Source organism: Clupea harengus, chromosome 22, assembly GCF_900700415.2.
Source record: "Clupea harengus chromosome 22, Ch_v2.0.2, whole genome shotgun sequence".
Lineage (NCBI taxonomy): Eukaryota > Metazoa > Chordata > Actinopteri > Clupeiformes > Clupeidae > Clupea > Clupea harengus.
In genome coordinates this window covers 16,479,273-16,496,657 of record NC_045173.1, presented here as the reverse complement: position 1 = coordinate 16,496,657, position 17,385 = coordinate 16,479,273, and the positions used below count along the sequence as shown (strand labels likewise).

The 17,385-nt window shown below is 42.2% G+C and overlaps 1 non-coding gene across 1 annotated transcript; it reads left to right on the top strand.

Moving 5' to 3' along the window:
* The first annotated feature begins 16,671 nt into the window (after window positions 1–16,671).
* On the top strand, window positions 16,672–16,754 carry trnal-cag. Its single transcript has one exon. It is a non-coding gene; the product is annotated as a tRNA-Leu (tRNA).
* Window positions 16,755–17,385: the final 631 nt, after the last annotated feature.

The window sequence follows — 17,385 nt, the reverse complement described above, 5'->3', positions numbered from 1 at the left end:
AGTTCTAAAATCTTTACACTTGCTTCCAGTTGGTTATAATAGATTTTAAAGTGCTGCTACTAGTCTATAAATCACTGAATGGTTTGGGCCCAGAATACACCTCTGATATGAAAGAATTAATGAATATAAACTGAGTAGGGCTCTTGGATCCATTAACTCAGGTCAGCTAGTAGAACCCAGAGTCCAAACCAAACATGGTTAACTTGTAGCCATTTCTACATCCAGGTTAAAACCATTTCTCTCACATGTGCCACATGATTGAGCTCTAAAACATGCACTCTCCTCAGACTGCACCAAGGTTATTATAGTTTTGCGTTTTTCACTAGTTTTTATTTTTATTTCGTTTTGACTTTTTGTTTTCAATTTCAGTTTAGTTTTAATTAGTTTTTAAAGCGGGTTTGCTAGTTTAGTTTAGTTTCTATTTTTTGAAAATGCTTAGTTTGAGTTTAGTTTTTATTAGTTTCAGTATTAGTTTTAGTCTTTACCGCGGAATGCAAGAAACCAAGGGGGGGGGGGCAGTCAAAACAAAATGCTCAAAATGAATAGAAGATACAAGCTATAATAAATAATATGTAATAAAAACAGAATTTGCGCATGTCCTGTTCAAACAGACAGGAGACAGCGAGACGGTGAGGCAGCGACGAGCTGTGCCTCATCTCAGATTGCGCAATCCCTCACAAACTAGGTTGAGCGCATGCGTAGAACCTATTTAGTTTTGCTGATCTGACGTAAAGCCGCAGTGAAAAAGCACGGAGAGGAGGCAAATAGTACCTCTGCTTCAATAAAGGGAGCATGCGAGAGCCCACCGGTCGGGTTTATTCTTGTTCTGCCGTTACTCTTCTTATATTTGACATTGACTACGAAAATGGAAGATTCTATAGCTAAGCTAAAACATTTCTCATAACTGGACTTTCAATCAAAACGTGAATTGATCAATAATGGGAGACCAATGCCGTAGCTAAAATGAATGCTTGAAACGACGGGACAGAAGATAACTCGATCGACTTCTCACATCCAAAGCCAAAATGTTTTGAGAATATTTTGAACCTCAAGAATAGATTTGGTTTTGGACGTACAGCGGAGACTAAATATTAGCAGGGGGGTATCTCACCCCTCATTCGCTAACATTACATTGATATCAGAGAAAGCCCTTGCTCCGTTAATTTCCCGTTCTCTTAGGATTGTTTAATGTCTATGTAAAGCCATTTAACATCAAACAAGTGGTTGTGATCACTTTGGTGAGCTGATTTTGAGAAATTAAACTTAAATTGCAGCTAAAGTTGTACATAGTCACACATATTAACACGAGTTCATCACAAGCTAGCAGCTGCCAACTGTATGTAGCCACCTTACCTATGTTAGAATGCTGATATGAAAAACAACCAGTAGTCAATGTGCAAGCTGCCAATTGAATGGTGATTTAAGCTACTGTATTGGGTTTATATATTTGTAAATCTGACTCTGAAAGAGTCAGTGCCTCACCAGCCACGAACCTCACCGCACGTTACTGTTCCAGGTAATCCCAAATAGGACTCTGTCGCTTTCTCCCGACTTTTGCCGCCATAATACCAGGTGAGGGGCGTGTAGTAAAAGTGGTACGGCGGAAGATAGACGCTATGTATGAAATCAATTGACATCTATGAAATACATTGACAAAGACGAAAACTAAGGACATTTTCTCTATAATTCTATTTTATTTTAGTTAGTTTTGTAAAGACACAATACAGTTTCAGTTAGTTATCGTTTTTTTATAAAGCCTCGTTTTTATTTTTATTTCAGTTAACGAAAAGAAAAATCACACCTCGTTTTCGTTTTTTCGTTAGTTTTCGTTAACTATAATAACCTTGGACTGCACTCTACTCTTTTTTTATTATATTGCTTCTCTTAATTATACATATCTTTGTTCTTTTAATGTGTGTAATTTTACTATGCTATGTACTGTGTATTTTCTTTTAATTCTATTTTTTTTCCATTGATTTGCACTTTTAAGCACTTTTTTCTTTTCCGTAAAGCTTATTGAATTACTTTTGTGTATGAAATCTGCTATTTACATTAACTTGCCTTGCCTTGCCTTGCATATAAAAAAGCAGTTGAGAGGCAGACTGAGGACTGAGATTCATCATGGGATGGTGTTTTGAATGTAGATTGAAAGGATGTAGATTGTTTATTGACTGGTCATGTTAAACTAAACAAACATGTCCCTTGTTTATTGACTGGTCATGTGCGTGTGTGTGTGTGAGTGCGTGTGTGTGTGTCTTCATTTGTGTGTGCGCGTGTGTGTGTGCATGTGTGTGTGTGTGATAGCGTTATATTGTAAATATGTCACTCTTCCACTTGGGTCATGGCACTAGTTACCCTGCTAATATTTCTTCCATGGCTTTCATTAGATTCATAGATGTCTACAGTTCTCTAGGTAGATAGATAGATAGATAGATAGATAGATAGATAGATAGATAGATAGATAGATAGATAGATAGATAGTGAGATAGATAGATAGGTAGATAGATAGATAGATAGATAGATAGATAGATAGATAGATAGATAGATAGATAGATAGGTAGACAGACAGATGTGTGTGTTTGTATGTGTACCTTTATACTGTCATTTAGCCAATGATGAAGGCAGTAGACAATTCGTCTTCTCTGAGTAAGGACTTCACTTCCATCTAAGGCTGACATTTGACAGCCACTGAAATGCTGTCATACCCACAAAAGGGGGTATGTCTTTTCTCTCCAATTAATTTCAATGCAATTCTAATTCTACTCAATTAAATGACTGACATCAGCCTGAAGTTTCCTGCCTTTTTAACCTAACGAGAGCAACTTCTCTCTGTGACAGCGTTGTGAAAGAGGCTTGTTGTGTTGACTCTTCTCTCTTGTTAAGTATCACAGGAATTAGGAATGCTGCGAGTATGTTTCCCTCAAGTAAAAAGAGCTGTAATTGGCAGCTGTGTGTTATCACTGCCAATGGAGCTTTTTTATCATGCCTCTCTCTTCACAGAGACAGAAGGCTGCGGAGAGAGTGAGAGAGAACCTTTGTGTGCTCTCTCTGACTTCACTCGCTCCATTTTGACTTCTGTCTCTAATATTTGACGCTTGACATTCTTTTTTTAATTCCTTTATTATTTCTTCTGCTTCTCCTCACCTGTTCTGCTTCCAGGGCCCCTGTGCTAATGCTACCTGTTTCGGGGCTAAACCCAACACGCAGTTTGGAGGTGGGGCCCCTGTGGCTATGGTCTTTTTCTTCCATGGCATAATGAGGCTTTTCTTGCAGGGGTGTCTGTAGTGGTAACACTGAGAGGTTTTATGCATGAGGCTAGGGCTGCGGAGCGCACAGTCTGCACACCTCTGATAAATGTCCCTGAGCAAAAGCTTTGCTGCGTTGGATGTATGCGCACTCATCTGCAATTATAATAGCAGGAAGGCGCTTCCAAGTCTGTCTCTCTCTCTCTCTTTCTCTCTTTTTCTCTTTCTTTCTCCTGCCTGCCTGCCCACAAAGGCGACATGGGGTGTTATCATGTGTTTTAAGTTTGCCGTGTTTGTGAGGATTCAGCAAAAGTGCTGGTTCAGAGGTATGCCATAACAGACGAAGCATATACATGTATACGTATGTGAGGGTGAGTGTGTGTGTGTGTGTGTGTGTGTGTGTGTGTGTGTGTGTGTGTGTGTGTGTGTGTGTGTGTGTGTGTGTGTGTGTGTGTGTGTGTGTGTGAATTTGTGTGACTCTGTGTGTTCATGTGTTCCAGTGTGTGTGTTTCTATGTATGTGTGTGACTGTGTGTGTGTGTGAATGTTTTTATGTGTGTGTGTGTGTCTGTGCATGTGTACGTGCTTATGCATGTGTCTGAGAGTATGTGTCTATGTGTGTGCGTGTGGGTGTGTGCATTTGTGTGTGTGTGTGTGTGTGTGTGTGTGTGTGTGTGTGTGTGTGTGTGTGTGTGTGTCGGAGTGTGTACTGTGATGCGGGCTGAATTCTGATTGTATCTCTGCCATCCTCTTCCCTCAGGTTCTCTGGTTTTTGGCCGCATACCCCAGAGCCCAGCGCCAGGCGGCCTGCCGAGCTGCAACCTTTGTCTCGCCGCCATCGCTGGATGCCACTACTCAGGTGAACAGAGCCAATGTGATTTCTTTTGCCCTGCTAGAGGTCTGCTAGTCATCAGCAAAGCTCTCAGCTCTCGGCCCGGCCACTGCATCAAACCACCCGGCGCCAGGACTGAGTCTATTTTACTGTCAGAGCAAGAGAGAGAGAGAGAGAGCGACAATGAGCGAGAGAGAGCAAAGGGAGTGAGAGAGAGAGAAATAGAGAGAAAAAGACTGAGAGAGAGAACGAGAGAGGGAGAGATTGAGAGAAATAGAAGGAGAGGGAAAGATTTCTGTATCACCATCATCGCCAGACACTCCTCTGCAAAAACACTTTACCAAATAACAATATCAGTACTCCCTCAGATAAGACAATGGCTTGATTTAACGGCTCATTGGCTGTGTATTTTCCTCGTGGAGCCGTGATGGTTCTACATGATGTCTGCTGTTTGCCCTGTTTGTGCCGTTCAGTCTGTGTTTTAGAATCTGCTCGCGAGCACTGGGAGATGCGCCAGAGAAGTCATGGTTTACGTCAGCGAGAGCTTACCGACCGGATGGGGGGAGCATCTTACTCGGAGCTCCACGGATTACGGGCCAGATGTGAGACGGAGCCGGGCCAGATCAGTCCCCGATGTAAGTTAGCTCCTATCTGGAAAGGTTCACTGTGTGCTCGAGCCATTATTTCCCTTCCTTAAGGCTGCAGTCCATCCAATCACATTCTAGTGAGTGGAGCAAAACCTGATTTTATTAGGAGCTCAGTTTGGCCAGACCTAATGTCTGTCCTCGGGAACGAGGAGCTGGGTTTGTACATCACGCGATAAACACCATGTGCTTTGGCTTGGCCAGTGGCAAACACTATGTACTTAGTTGGAAAATGAGCGGTAGGATTGTAGCCACAGATAACGAAGTCTGCCTCTTTACAGAGCTGCTGTACACCTCCTAATATAACTTTAACCCTTCAGTGGTCTCACTCAATGAAAAAAGTAATGGAAGTGTTGTAATGTGTTTGTTTTCGCATTTGTTTGCATAGTTGTGGCAAAACTATGAATGCCATCTAGTGATTTTTGTGTGTTTAGCATATATTCACAGGGCTCAGTAAGTGGTAAAGGTACAGTCTGTAATTATGGCAAAAGGTTGTTGATATTTAAGCTCAACGGCCAGATTCAAATTGCAACCCTCCCTTCCATGCTCACATTCTGTTTACTCACTGCTTGCTGCAGGCAGAGTATGGCTACTCACTTGAGTAGCTATGAAACACTGACATTTTTTGTCAAACTCAGCGAATTGCTCCTCAAGGTCCTCAAGCTGTGCCTTCTGCGTGTGCGCTCAACAAATATCCTGGTGCACAGTCCTGCCTCTGTAAATGAAAACAATCATGGTGGCTCAGACCGAGCCATACACTATTCCAGCCAATCCACACACTGCTTCAGTTCACTGACGCTAGTCTGGCGCCAGTTTTTTCTGATTGTTTGACACGGCACCATGATATCAGCCACCTTTGTCCGTCACGAGTCATTGAGCACTGACAGTGTCATACCAGAGCCCCTTTTACAGTGCTCTCAGATGCCTCTGCTGCTGCATAAACTATGCATGCAATCAATTCAAGGTAATCTGCGAGATTTACCAACAGATTCTCAGAGACTGCACACACATTTGTGCCAAGACTTAGCCATGCGTGCACAGAACAGCAAAGCAGGAGTGGAAGAGAGGGCATAGCTCCTGCTGGAGTCTAAATATTTGACAAACACATTTCTGCCTCTCCATCATTTGGTTTGAAAACACAGAAATGTAATCATTTCTGCGCTAAATGGCACAGTGGGAAGAATTTTGTTCAATACATGCCATGGATTATCTCATTCATAGTTTGTGAGATATGGGCATTTGACATTTTCCTCTGGTAGGGTTCATGGAAGAATAAGGTCATACCACCTAATTATAGTTACTGATGAGAAATCTCATGCAAAATTAATTCCGTTAGCTTCAGTCAAAGGTTATCCTCCTGAGTTGTTTGGCTATTAATGAATAGCTAACTAAATGGAAAACAGATGCTATATCGTATCTCCAACAATCAGAAAGTTGTTCGTTTGGCATAGCTCCCCTACGTCACTCATTTATAGACTAGCATTCTGCCATTTCACTGCAGCATAATATTTATATCATGGTAGGTCTAATTCACAAGGGACCTTTTTCATGCATCGATAGTCAGAAGATTTTATAAAAATAAATAGGCGTCTTTGGTACAACGAACCCTTAATTATCTAATCTGTGAAGTCCACTAGATAATGCCACGAGATATTAGCCTGCCTGTGAATGTCAGTTTAGATTGTTATCATCATAATAAATAAAAAAAATATTTTAGAAAATCGTGAAAGTAGGCACTCTGAATGAAAATAAGAATACTGTTTATTCATACACATTCCCACAAGAGAGAGCCTAGATAGAACAGTAGCTGATAGCTTTTTAAAATCAAGGCCAACATAAAATCATCTCAACAGTTAACAAAACATGACAATATAACTGATCCCAATCCCTTGTCAAGACTGATGGGAGTTGCATCACAAAAACATGGGCTCAAAATGCAGATATTGTGTTTACAATAGGCTTGTTTATTAGGAGTCTATTTAACTCAGTTGAATGAAAACTCTATCCATCTATGACCTTTTGCGCTCTATGAGACAGAAGAGATGGTGTAACATAGCTTAGTCTGTTTGAATAAACCACTGTTCATACATATTTCTCAACACAAAGTTACTTGTGGGAGCTAGTAGGTAACTCTCAATCTCTCAAAACATTGACATGCTGTATGACTCCAGACGTTGCTTCTTACCTTACCCCAAAACTCTCCAATATGTTAATCTGCCATGACATTAGCCTAATTTACCTGCAAAAAGACATCCATCAGCAGCACAAAGATGTGAGAGAGGTGAGCAAAGTAGCCTAATAGCAATAGAAGGCCTAGATTTTATATTACCCCCTTGTCTCATGTGGGCACACATATTAGGCATTACATTTAAATGCTGGCTAATTTTGATACATCGATGCCTCAAAAACATATCAAGAAAATAACGTGCGGATTAATAATCGATATATCAGTCTTTCATGACTTTCCATATAGTATAGGTTTGAAAATAGTACTCCAGTTCAAACTTCTAATTTTTGAAACACATGTGTACTAGCTACAATGCAACACAATACAATGCATTAGGTTTAATGCTGCTTCTCCATAGGCCAGCCACTGTAGAAGAAGCTCCCCACAGAAACACCCTTACCATTATTCTGTTGCTACCACAATTTTCATATTTCTGAATTGTATTTTTGTTTTGTTTTGCATTCAACTATACCACTCGCAAGGTGGGTTATTTTTTCTGCTAAGATAGGTCTATTATAATCACATGATATTACCCGGGTCAAATGCCATTTTTGAAACTTAATATGTGTCATTAAAGGAAACTCAATATTTAGAATATTTGCAAGTTAAATCATTTGAATTTGAATATTAATATTAATTATTTAACTTGCATTATTAAGTGTTGAATTACCATGTAAGGTGTGCACCAGTCTACACTATTAAGACTCTGCGTTGAACTTAGACATGTCATTTGAAGGTCTTATGCACAATGACTTAGCCTTTGTGGAAATGTTTGACTTTGTTTTGGGCAAACTCATTTGCATAGAGTTCTCATTCCATTACCATAGCAATCCCACACAATGCACAAACAATCCCACCTCCACGTACTCTACAATGTCACAAACGTAAGGAATGCTTTTAGGCCTAGTAATTCAAACAAAACTATTCAAACCATTGCAATGAATGAAATCAATGAACACTGCATGACTTTGCTTGTTTATTTCAACCAGCAACTGGAGAGGGATTTGGAAAGGGGGGAGAGAAATACTGACAGCACAGTAGCTTGTGAATTGTCTCTGTTCAAAGCAAATGCACTGACCTTTCTCAGATTTGAGACAAGCTAACTGTGGGAGCGCTGTGCCGTGCTCTTTGAAGGTTACTCCTTCTCCTCTCACCCCTCTGCCTCGGCTCTCTCTCCTCCACGTAGCTGCACTCAGGTGTGGAGGAAGCAGACACTCCTCCTCCTCTTTCTCCTCCTCCTCTTCCTCCTGCTCTGTGACCTCTGAGGGAGGAGGTTGTCATCATTGCCAAGAAGCAATTCCACCACACACACACACACACACACACACACACACACACACACACACACACACACACACACACACAAACACACACACACACACACACACACACACACACAAGAAAACTCCTTGCAAAAAATGAAACACAAATAAGAAAAAATAACAAAAGGAAGGAAGCAAAAGGAGGGAGAAGAAAGATAAAAAAAAACAATTAGTAAATGATTATGGAAGTTTGTGTCTTGTAATTAGTCTGCAGTTTCTCATTGTTGCATGTAATGAAAAGCTGTTTGAAGTTAATTGAGGGACAGTGAGAGCACCGGGTGTTCGCACTCAGGGTAATGTGATGTGGCCAACTCTATCTGTGCCATCTCCTCGCCGCACAATGGGGATGGTTCAGAGGTACGCAGTGCTGAGGAGGGGACTAGGAATGCCTATTTGGTTTAAAGATCGTCCTTCCTCTCTGCACATCACTGATTGAAATTACTGTTCAGCCGTTGATTACCTTAGATTTTCCAAGGTGGGGCTACACCTTTGAGTGTCACAGTCCTCATATTTTATTTTGATAACAGCTGAAGGATTCATTGAATCCTATTGTCAAAAGTACAAGTCATGTATAGACAACACATATACAATGGTACACATCTGCAGTGATGTATTTTCTGCAATCGAGAAATTTGTCTCTTTGTCTCTTTTCTGAGATGAATGGATGTTTTGCTGCCTCATGTTCAAAGCCACTGCATGGCATGTAGAGAATAAGAGCGCCCTCTACAGGCTAGTTCTGGGAATATTTTTTTCTAAGGGCTGTGCATGTGGCAGGCCTAGTTCTGAGTCACTCAAACTGTGGTGTAATAAAAGCAGCAGTAGCGTGTCCAAAGACTTAAAACATTTCCTCCGAAAATCAATGTCACTTCATTGTGTCTCTCTCTCTCTCTCTCTCTCTCTCTCTCTCTCTCTCTCTCTCTCTCTCTCACACACACACACAGACACACACACACACACACACACACACACACACACACACACACACACACACACACACACACACACACACACACACACACACACACACACTCACTCACTCACACACTCACACAGACACACACAGACAGACAGACAAACAGACACCCATACAGACACATTCTGTTTGAATGTGTTGTTTGAGTGACCGACCAAATCTGTAATGTTTTGGTTCAGTGCCTCAACCGCTCCCTGCCTCTTATTGGTTTACACCATGAGTGCAATTTAATTTTGGCTTTGAGCGTCCAAGCAAAAAAAAAAAGCTAAAGAAAGAAAGAGAGAGGGGACAACATTCCCTGTTAATGTTGTTTTTGCCGTGAGGGAATAGGTGTAAGCTGTGTTCGGTGTGATGAATTGCAGAAGAACACAGACCCTAAGGGAATCTCCGTTCCTCTTCGCAAGCACTCGCTGTTAACAAAAAGGCAATTAAATGCCTCTATGCTTGCCGTATTGATCATATCTCAACAAATAATCTATGTAAGAACAATTGCACTTGTGTTCATTTAACAAGCTGTGAGTAGCCATAAACAATATGATGTTACAGGGGTCAAGAGTGAAATTCTGCAGAGACACTGTTGATAAAGCCAGTGACAGACTATGGAGCACAATGGAGTGAGAATGCTTCAAAATGTCAGGGCATAAAGATTGATCTGATATTTCTTGATCCAAGGTGTACAGAGATCATTACAGTCAACCGAACAAAACACATGAGGCGCCCCTGTCCACCCAGCCCCGACCGTGACCAATCACGTCCAGCTGGAGGTGACCCTCTTCTCTCAAGATATCCGTTCATTTCGGCGAGGCCATATTGCCAATTCTGTCACTGTGTCTGTACCATATCAGTGACCATGATAAGAAAGATGACAAAAGAACCAACCCCTCTCCCAAAACGCACAAACAAAACCTGTTCTGAGAGAGGGGAGAAATGTGACCTTGAGATGCTAATCTTACAGCAGACTCCTCTGAGGTGAATCAGATATAGAGAAAGAGAGAGTGAGGAGAGAGAAAGAAACGAGAGAGAGGCAAGAGAGAGAAACCCAAGAGAGAGAAAGCAGGCAAACAGGGAAAGATAAGAAAGAGAGACAGAGAGAGAGACAGAGGTGGTTTTATTCATAAAACATGGCCTGCTGAATCCCCTCAGGAAAGGGTAAAGTGTGCATTGATCAGGCCACCATGTTGACCTTTAGGCCACATTGGGGAAGAAAGCACTGAGGTACCCTCAGTAATGATCACCTGCCTCATGCCAAGCAAATACTAGTTAATTAGGGTATAAATAAACTATGAGTCTGAGTGTGCATGTGTCAGTGCAGTGTGTGAATTTGTAAGTGTGTGTGAGAGTGAGTGTACATCTCTGATTGTTTCTGTGTATGTGGTGTGTTTGTGTGTGTGTGTGTGTGTGTGTGTGTGTGTGTGTGTGTGTTTGTGTGTGTGTGTGTGTGTGTGTAAGTATAGACCAGCATGAGAAACCTGTTCAATACCCTTCGTACAGCATGAAAACAAAACCTGAACTTCTTTCCTGAACATGTACTCTGAAGGGCCACATAATATGGCTATACAGCAGAATATATGATACTCCTCTGACCAGAATAAACAGGTCATAAAAGTTGTTAAGACTGACTGCCCTACTTATAAAACCTTTGACACACACACGCACCAGCACACCACTGGTCAGGCAATTTATCTTTCCATGCCAGGCATATTTTCCTTTCCCCGCTCGCCCCCACTGGTTTGTTATGGCCAGGCGGTGTAAAGGTCAAGCGGGAGTCTATTAAACAGTTTCCTCTTTTCTTCTCCTCCTCCTCCCTTCATCTCGGGCTGCGGCCACTCGTGCATGGCTGACCTTCTCCAGCTTGACTCTGGAACCTTCCGCTGAGCCTGCAGCCTCCGCAGCCTCACAGTGTTGGTGCTCAGGCCAGCCGACCCCCTCAGCCTATTACCAGGCTTTAACACCTTCAGCACAGATCCCTATTGCTACTGATGCTACTGCTGCTCCATGCAGGCCAGCTCCAGGATATTGATCACCCACACTGGTACAAAGCACACAGGGTCACGGAGTGGGGCTTACTTCTGCTTCCCCAGAACACCCAGAGGTGTGGAGCAACTGGATCATGGACTTGATGGTTGTTTAAAAATAAATGGTAAAGGGAGATATAGTGTCTACCTGAATGCAGTGGCTTGAATGCAAGGCCGCCATTCTCAGAAGCTAATCACAAAAAAACTGTGGAAATCATCATGTCATATAATCTTATTTATTTATTCTGTGCACAGGGAGAGAAAAGACCTTGAGAGCCGGTCTCACGGCACCGTCACACACATGACATGACGTGCGGTGCTGCTCGCTGGTGGATGAGGACGAGTGGGCTCGTGAGGTGAACGCAGTAGGGTGCCGTCCTCAAAGTCCGCCTAAATCCATCCCAGCTTTGGCCCGCTTTCATGAGTTGAGCTTGCTGTAATGATCCCTTCCTTCCCCCCTCCCACCTCCAGTCACCCCTCACACCACCCCCCCTGCATACACACAGAAAAAAACACATAGCACAACCAGGGGGAAGCTTTGATCTCGCTCCACATTCGAACTGAAGAAGAAGAAGATGAGATCACGCTGCCTTGGAAGTTTGGTGCGGGTCAATGGGGAGAAAAGAGAGTGTGCAAGAAATTAAGGAGAGAGAAGAGGAGAGGTGGAAAGAAGAGGGAAAGAAAGACTAGAAAAGGTAAGTGGGAATCTGAAGCTGACAGCTGAATAGCAAAATGCTCTGTGGTGGACTCTGAATCCTTCAGCACACTAAAATGTTCTTGGAGTTTGAGTGTCCTCTGGTGGACATATGTGAGAACGCTTTTGCCGATTGCCCATTGGCTCTAAAAGGTCAGAACATCATCAACATTCCAGAGCATAACCCATAATCCTGTTTTTTTTTCCCTCAGGACATTTGGAGGGTGACTAAACACACGTTAATGGCCTACCAGTTACAATTACATTTCCATGGTATCCGGTGGCCTTTTCCACTTAATAAACTGTGTTGCTCATGCATGTTGTCAAGGAGACTGCCATGGCTTCCATAGCATGGCATAATTTTGTAGGACACCTTAATGTTTAACCGGTCTAACATAATAACTATGTGTGTACGTACGTGAGTGTGTCTGAGTGAGACAACTGTAGACAGACAGAGAGATGTATTGATTTCCTTATTTGTCAAATGCCATAGAAAAACACAATCTAAATGAAAGACACCAGACAAAAACATGCCCAGTACAAACTAAAAGTGCATGTTTCCGGTAACGGGTGTTCCCTTGTTCTCAATGGTCCAATCTTTCTTCTCGCTGTTTAGCATTCCATGTCCAGACCTCACCACTCCCTGCAGCTTCACCATTTCCAGGGAATCTATTTTTGGTGCTTTCCCATGTGTGGCAAGCCCACAAACGTTTATGGTTAAACTTTAAAATGTTTGTCATCTGAGAAGCCATGGTTAATATGTGCCTTGATGGACAACCTTGCCGACAGACAGAATATTATACAGGCTTTAACTCCGCGCACACACACAGGTGGAATAGACCCTGATTGGGCCCTGATTAGCACAGTAAGAGGGAAACACAATGTCCTGCTTTCTGATTGAACTCATAGGATTCCAGTCACACTTGACTGATGGGTGTTTTACATAACCCCAACACACACCTCAAATCATTTTATTACAACAGCAGACTTTAGTCTGAGATAAAGAGGCTGATAAGGCTGCAAACCAGACAAAGTGAATGGCTGATGGATCATATTGACATACAGCTTACCCTCACGCTTAAAGCAAGGTGTGATGACTGACCCAATCTATACTGTTGCAGTTAAGACGACACTGTGTGTTGTTAGGCAGGTAAAAGGGACATTCTCTGTGTGAACAGCTCTCAAGTAATAGCCTCCACCTCCGTTTATCAATAAACCTTTCAATCAAATGTCTGTATTGGAATCTACCGTGCGGTCTCTCTGATTTGTTGAATACTTCGTCTAAGACACCAACTACGAGGGGTTGTCATTTGCAGAGGGCTGGACACGGCTGCAGTTATGTTTCACTGACTCTGAGCAGTGAGCTGCCTCACCTCCCCAAAACTTTCCATGGCAACTCCACAACAGCAAAGTGGTACACACACTGGATGTACAATTACATGGGGTGGGTGACCAAAGTTGGGTGGAAAAAAAGTTTGATCTGTCCCCGGGCCAAATAAAAACACAGGACAGGAGTGTCAGTAAATTTTTGCGAAGGTTTTACAAAACTCAGTGATAGAGAAGCCTAATCAGTGGTCTAGTGGTCCCTGGAGAAGTGGGTATACTCTTAATTTATTTAAGCAGCCCATACAGCACAGGATAAACGCCCTGTTTTGAGAAGTGGGTATACGCAATGCTGACTGAAGAATAAGTGGGTATACTCCGTATACCTGCATATACCCTGGACTACACCACTACGCCTGATTAATGAGGATAAAAACAGACATAATTTCTGCCTGCTCTCTGTACGTTCAGTGGGCACAGCTCCTTCATGTCTGTGTCTCAAACCGCATCTAAGCTGCTCACTCATGTGGATTTCCCACATCCTTGGCTCTAACTGTACATAAATCTTTACATTTGGGGGGACTTCAGGCCTCATGGAGCCCATGTCATGAGATGATTAATTTGTGTCCTGTAGCCTAACTGGTACACCAAGCTGTTAACATCACTAAATGGACTTGGCTCCTTAGTATGTGTGTACTTGCTGCCTTTACCTTTCCTTTTTGTTACTCTGGATGAAGAAATCTACTAAATGAACTAATATAAATGTATTGCATATAAATACATATCAGGAACTGTGAATTATCTTATTGAGTATGAGTCCAAGGTGACAGAGAAATTAAGCTGACAGGGTCCTAACAGCTATAATGGTGGGCTGAAAAATCCTCATAAGGAGACAAGAGAGAGGGGGAAGTCTATCTATACTCTCTCGATTACACTGACCGAACTTGGCACGGACACATAGAGACACAGAGATCAATGAAAAAATACTGTGGAAAAATTTGGGGAAGTGCCATTATTGTGTTTGCACCATCCCGCCAGCAACTTTGCACAGCAAGCGGGCCTGAAGATCAACCAGAAGAAAACTGAGTTGGTAATGCTGAACATCCCAAACCCCTAACCAATCCAAGTACAAAGAACAAACCTGCCCACAGCCGACCTACCTAACCTAGGCAGCATTGTATGGCATGATGGAGGAGCAGGAAGTGACATCACGAGCCCACTCGGCAAAGGCCAGAGACAAACATGGAAATCGACCCAGCGCAGTACCAACACCAAGCTGAGACTGGATCAGAGCTGTGGCCTGTTCACGCTGATGTGCAGCTTTGAATGTTGGAGAATGATAGAAAGGGATATCCACAAGCTGTCAACCTTCCATGCAAAAAGCCTACAGAAAATATGCAAATATTTTGGCCCAATATCATCTCCAACCAACATTCAAAGAAGACTACATGGGACTCATCATCACGACAAGGTGATAAACATGGATTGGGCATGTCATCCGAAGAGAGCAGGACAACATCACACGCACCTTCACTACACACAAGATGGAAAGTTAAAAAAAAGGCCAACCCAAGAACTCCTGGCGCCAGACAGTGGAGGGAGAGCTAAAGACCCTGCACCCCACCTGTGGAACTATAAAGACACTGGCCCAGAACAGACAGGTGTGGTGATCCTTTGTTACTGCCCAACATGCCAGTAGGCATAAAGGTAAGTAAGTAAGTAATGTTTGTACAACAAAGGTCAATGTGCCCCTTACTTGGTGGTGACCCCACTCTGAGCAACTGACCTTGAACTTCGACCACTAAAAATGCTTTTTGCCTTAGTTAAGTTCCTTAAAAAAAATTATTAAAAAAAAACACTAAACTTTCGATAATAAAATCATTCTTTCTAAAAGTTTTTAAAAAGAGACAGATGTCCTTATTATACATGGCACAGTCATTTCCATCCAGGAAAGACTCTAGAGCCAAATCTGACAGCTGAGCAACGAATACCTTAACAAGCCAGCCACACAAAGACACAAAGTTTATTCAGCATTCATAAACGTGACCATCCCAGGGAGGTTCCCTTCACCCACGCTATCAGCCCCAGCCTTACAGCATCTGTGGCATCTCTTATCGCAGTAGTTGGCCACTGTAAATACTCCCTGACAGGTGCAAAAGCACAAAGCACTGCTTTTAGCCAGCTATCTTCAGGTCACCAAAGTACACAATCCTCACAGCTCGTAAATTTCCCATGGATTTGTATGGCCTAGAGATATTCAGCAGTGCAATGTGGTTGTCATGCGATGTACAGAGACCACAGCAGGGCAAACCCTGTAGATGCGGTTCCAGATGGGACATTTCTATCTGTAGGGTGCCAACCTGTTCATGCCTTCGGCATATCAGGATTTGCATTCCTCCCTGTGTAGTCTATCCAGTAGTTATAGAGAGTGATCACATCAAATGACATCCAGGAGGAATGGAGATTATGCAGGTGTTGGTTAAGGGTAACACAGTGGGAACAAAATGAGAATTAATACAATACTGGAGCCCATTCACAACAAAGTAAAATGTTTTACTATTATTATTATTATTTGTTTGTTTGTTTAGATTACGTATTTCTTCTTTTCTTTATGTAGTCTCAGCAAGAGTTAAGCTTCACCAGACAATAATAAAGTTTAATTTGAAGTGCATTTTTGTTGGCTCTGTAGAACAGGATGTTACATTGGTCATCACATCCCCTATCGCATTCTCAGGGAGACCAAGATAACGAATGGCCTAGCCTACATCCACTGAAGTAAATTCTAAATACCGGTATATTTCTTCTGCTGAGTTCAAGACAGACTGGTGAAGTAGGCCGAAAACATGTTCATGCATAGCCCATGCCACATTATTGTACGCTAATGTAATTAGGTATCAAGTAACTGCTGTAGCCTAACGTTGGCTAGGCTATTCATTTCAGGGGTCTCTGTAGCAAATTACATTCACTTAAGTGAATATATATAACGTAATATAGGTATACATATACTGAATGTTCAGGAAAACTGATACTGAAACGCCGCACGGATATCGGAAGCCAGCTTAATTTAATTAAACTATGCATATCTGTGCTGTGATCTATGCTGTGCAAAGAAGTACTGTGTTAAAAAGTTAACGTACATGTTGGTCAAATTATATCAATGGAGGCAGCATTGAAATTTCTTCACAACCCTGACAGTTAGTAACCATGAGTTCCTTTCGTGATCTATGCTGTGCAAAGTGGTCCTACGTTAAAAAGTGAACGTACGTGTTGGTCGATTTATATCAGTGGAGGCACTTTCTATCATGGCCTAATTTCGTGAAGATTAGAATATTTTACCGGCGTTTCGAAGTCATGTTCTTCTCTGTTTATTAGTCACGTGACGTTGCGTGTGATCCAAGTCAGGATGGCCGAGCGGTCTAAGGCGCTGCGTTCAGGTCGCAGTCTCCCCTGGAGGCGTGGGTTCGAATCCCACTTCTGACAGAAATGTTTTCCTTCAGAGGTACAATTCTTTCGAGTTTTTTTAGGATTAAAAACTGTTGCACAGCATAGATCACATAAAAACCCATATCTTCTGCCATTTTTAATCCTAAAAAAACTCGAAAGAATTGTACCTCTGAAGGAAAACATTTCTGTCAGAAGTATAAGGACCTTCACCAACGTTCCTTTCAAAGCATGCAGTAATGCTCAACCCCATGTCCTGCTCAGGTATCTGTGTATCCGCGCAATCCTGAGGCATGTAAAGATACCGTAGTGTTATTTTATGTAAACTAATAAGGTGTGTCAAAATTATAAGATCATGACCTCTGCCTACAATAAAAATAGAGACAATTATGAATATGTGCTCTTTATTCAAGTCAGGGTGAATTTCTATTTGGACACACTTCCATCCATGGGTTTTAAATTATGCAACGTGTGTTTGGATTTGTATAATCATCTTTGTAGTTTTTTTTATTTTTTTAAACCAACGTTCAGGTCGCAGTCTCCCCTGGAGGTATGGGTTCGAATCCCACTTCTGACAGAAATGTTTTCCTTCAGAGGTACAATTCTTTCGAGTTTTTTTTAGGATTAAAAACTGTTGCACAGCATAGATCACATGAAAACCTATATCTTC